General features: G+C 41.2%; 1 long non-coding RNA gene across 1 annotated transcript; it reads right to left on the reverse strand.

Moving 5' to 3' along the window:
• Nucleotides 1-2,409: 2,409 nt before the first annotated feature.
• On the reverse strand, nucleotides 2,410-3,794 carry LOC143114784 (uncharacterized). Its single transcript, XR_012984995.1, has 2 exons — nucleotides 3,726-3,794; nucleotides 2,410-2,789 (listed from the first exon to the last, which is right to left on the reverse strand). It is a non-coding gene; the product is annotated as an uncharacterized LOC143114784 (long non-coding RNA).
• Between the last annotated feature and the right edge of the window lie 697 nt (nucleotides 3,795-4,491).

Below are 4,491 nucleotides of genomic sequence, written 5' to 3' on the forward strand. Positions count from 1 at the left end.
GAAGTTACAGGGTGGTCATTCCTGTAGGCTACTTTGCTTATGTTTTGTCCCTTGCCCTATAGCCTACTAGAATCCTTTTAGTATCAGTATACCAAGATCATTTGGGCAGGTATCATATTGTCGCAATGTTGTTAATTTGCTTTCAGAGGTGCAGTAAATGAAAATGTTTTTGGTCAGAGTCAGATAAACAAATGTGTGTGAGTGTTAAGAGGATTATTTTTGTTTGCAGATGTATGCGTGTTTAATCCTGAATGCTTTGGTCCTTGGTTTGGCATGCCTGACATAATTTGGCCCTTGGGCCAAACTGTTTGGGGACTCCTGCAATATATTTTAAATATCCATTTTATCATGTACTGCACAAATTGTACATTGGAAATTGAGCCGTAAACCTGCTGTTGTGGCTGCCATTCAGTTGTGTGTTTAGTGTTTCAGAAGTGTGATGTTATCATGACACTGGTGTCTGTCCTCTGCAACTGTCAGCCACACTGCTGTTAACGGCAGTCCTTCGCCCGCGGTGTCACCCGCTGCCAAACCGATAGCAGCATTAATCAACGCATTAACATCAGCCACCTGCCACGTGTGACTTACTGGCATACTCTGACTTAGTGGCCTGCTTAGCTGAGGTCATATCTCTGGGTCATAAGATATACAGTAGAAGACGTGTAATAGCAAACAAAAGAAAAACATAAACAAAACAACAACAAAAAGAAGCTGTCAGTTAAATGAAAATAATAATAAAAATAATAATAATAAATAGCACACAAGCTATCATGTTGAGAAGAAAACAATGAAGTCTCCAGCTGGGACAGCCTGTGTCGATAAGTTCCTCAGGAGGACTAGCTCCCGTATTGTTGCTCAGGAGGAATTATTCGATATCCCCCCAGCTGGAGTCGTCCTGTTTTGAACCAGCCGATATTTGTGAGTCTGCTGCGGAAGCCACTTCCGACCCACAATTCACCATGCTCCCCATTCTCTGGTTCACAGTAGCTGTTTTTTTTTTGTGTTGAAAAACACTCGGCCATGATAAACCCACAGCCCCCGAGTAGAGTGGAGTCCCTTGCACAGAGTAGCTTTCATCCACAGGCTGCCCTGGGAAATACTGTAGAGTTGTGGGGAAAGTTACAATAATGTCATGCCATTTTAATAAAAACCACTGTGTGTGTGTGTGTGTGTGTGTGTGGGTAGAGACGGTGAGGAGGGCTCTCTCCTCTCCAGTCTCCACATTAACACTTCTTAGGGCCTAAGTGCTGAGTCTGGACCAACAGAGAGAGAGGAGTGGTGTCTGTCTCGCTCACTTTATCTCACTCTGCTGTTTAACAGCTTCTCGTCGTCCCTCCAGAGGCAGGATAGAGGAGAGTGTGTCTGTGTTGGGAGAAGTGGTGGTGGTGGTGTTTTATTTTTTTTCCCCTGTCTCTACAGTACGTTGCAGTTAAGTAAAAAAAAAACAGAAAAGAAAAAAAACGTGTGTGCCAGCAGTGCCTCGAGTGCAGATCCGGACCGGATACCGATTCCGGAGCTGGCACAGTTCTTGCACACATCCGTTCTGTTCCAAAGCCGTCTGCGGTCTGACCCATGAGAGCGGGCGGCGGTAGTTGAAAGCCGACACCCCTCAGAGAGTGGGGACCATCGTTGTCGTCCTCCTCCTCCTCCTCTTCGTCGTGCTCCTCGGGCGCGGCAGCCCTGTGGGGATGAAGGCTCCCTGGTTGGGATTATCAATCCATCCCCTCCAGCCTCGCTCACAGACATGAGACACGAGACCGGGCCGCTCGGCCCATTAGTCCACCGCTGCGCTCAGGGACCTTACAGCAGCTGCCAGCCTGCCTGCCGTACTCTCTCTCTCTCTCTCTCTTCCTCTCTCTCTCTCTCTCTCTCAGACACACACACAAACACACATATTCACAAACATACTAACACACACACACACACACTTACACAGCAGCACCAACACCACAGCAGCACCCCACATCACTCCTTGCTGTCTCCCACTCTCCTGTAATAATTATAAGGTACACTGTAAAACCCGACAAGTTAATTGAACTCAAAAAAATTGGTGAAACCGATTACACAAAAAAATTTAAGTAATAGTAACTCGGTTTTGCTAAGTCAAAGAAACTTACCTTTTTTAATTAGTCTTCACTAGCAAATTTTGAGTGTGTTCAACAAGGTTTTTTTAAGTTAAAGAAACATCAACTACATGAGTTCACGGTAATTAATAAAATTAAGCTTAGATAGCTTAATTGGATTTATTGATGTCAGCCTGAAATATTTCATTTTGCTTCAACCAATTCTTTAAATTAAATTTAAAACTTAAAAGTTTTAATTTCCAGAAAGTTGAACAAACTTGTCAATTTTGATTAGTTTCAACTAAGGACTTGAAAGAAAATTATTAAAAAGGTTGACAAAGGCCAGTGAAATTCTTCTTAATCTTTTATTTTCATGTAAACCATGGAAACAAATACAGGTTGGAGTTCAGAACAGGGCTGTAGTGGAGGCTAAATTCAAATAAACACAGTTTAGATCAAGGGCATAAAGACTAGATAGATCGATAGACAGATATATAGATAGATAGATAGATAGATAGATACTATCTATCTACTATCTATCTAGATAGATAGATAGATAGATACTTTATGACAAATGCCTGACCAATGCTAGGAAATTCAACAATCATTTCAATCCAAAACAACAGGAGTCTTCTTTGGGCAGAGGGATGCATTTGCACTGTTCGTGCTGATCAGAATGAGTTCAACAGTAAGGTCCTCAATATCTGGGGACTCCGATTGAGAGACCTGAAGAAATTAACAAAGAACAATTGTGTGTTAATTGAATATCTAATAGGCATTACATGTCAAGTGATACCATGTCATATTAAGTTTAACATTTTATCTTCAAACTTTTCCAGGGCAGTTGCATTATTGAAATAATTACTTGAAATAATACTAAGTAACTTCCCTGGAGTTTCTTGGTGAAAAAACAAACAGAAAAACAAAAGCTTGAAATGTAACTGCAGCATTATTCGACACATAGCCCTGTTGTTCGAGGTCACGGCTGTTCGTAAGAATAAAATTAAAAGAATGAAAAAAATTGGTGCAACATAGACTGAGTAGTGGCCCAGCAGCTATTGATAACCTACCAGGGAATTTGGCTTTAGTTTCAGTTCAGTTCAAATGCCTTGTTAGGTTAGTTTAAAGGGGTGGTTCAGGATTTTGGACATAGGACCTCATTTCCAAGTTACCAAGTGTGATATTACATTAATACACAGGATTAGGTGTTATAATCCCTTGTGCCAAGATCCAAGATAAAAACACAAGTTGGAGACCGTTTTCAACACGTTTCATCCAGTCCTTCTAGTTGCAGAGTTCGCAGGTGCTAGGCTGGCGCGAGTCAACAGTATGTGTAAGCCTGCCACTAAAAACAGTCTTCCCCACTCCATAGTACACCGAGGCAAATAAATATAACGCCTGAATAGACGAGGACTGGGTGAAACGTGTTAAAAACGGTCTCCACTGATAAATAACACACTTGCTAACTTGGAAATTAGGTCCTATGTCCAAAATCCTGAACCACCCATTTAAGCTGCTGGACCAGTATTTGCTTTATGTTGTACTCAATTTTCTCATTGTTTTTCATTCTAATAGCATGCGTTGACCTCGAAACAACAGGCCATGGGTCGCTTAATGCCACAGTTACGCTTTAACTGTCATGTCAATAGAAAACATACTTACTTACATCCCATGTCTTTAGAAAAGTGGCATCATCCTCATGGAGGTAGAAAGGAAGGCCACGGAGCTATAATGATTAAAGTCTAACTCCGGAGTAAAAACAACCTAGGGTCTATTTACGGTATAGTTACAGTAACAACTTCAAACTTTTGATTGAGAGCAGAATGAAGTTAATTGGTAGTGTTTTGAGCAAGACCGTTTATTTGCATTATCACTGAATGGGCTTACAGTGATACAGTGACCGGGCAAGGTGCCACGTCACTATTTTATACCACTAACAATGCTCAAAATATAATTACACTGTGGTAGTGTGGTGAGGGTTTCTACAGACAAACCGAAGTATTGTAAACATAAAAAGTGTATAGAGAGCTTATAACAAGACCTGTATCTGTAGGAAGAAAAATCCATGGCTTCCTGATCTGGTATTGTCAAATCAGCAGAGCTGGCTAAACGTAAGACATGTTTGTATTGAATAATTCAGCAGCGCTGCAAGATCGAACGCGCCTGCTGATTTGACCATGATAATGCAAATAAACGGTCTTGCTCAAAATGCCACCAGTTAACATAATTTTGGTCTCAATCAAAAGTTTGAAGTTGTTAACTACCCTAGGTTGCTTTTTACTCCGGAGTTACACTTCAACAAAGCTATCTTATCTTAAAGTTATCTTATGTATCTAATTTTTAATAAATAATCTTGCTGGTGTCTCAGGTCCAGGGTTTATGGGTGCCGCATCAACCAGCCGTACCCTCACCAGTTAGGAGAACTTGT

This window comes from Alosa pseudoharengus, unplaced genomic scaffold (assembly GCF_046254945.1).
Source record: "Alosa pseudoharengus isolate Yale_2024_CS ecotype anadromous, Long Island Sound unplaced genomic scaffold, YU_APseudo_1.1 YU_APseudo_1.1_scf_11, whole genome shotgun sequence".
Lineage (NCBI taxonomy): Eukaryota > Metazoa > Chordata > Actinopteri > Clupeiformes > Clupeidae > Alosa > Alosa pseudoharengus.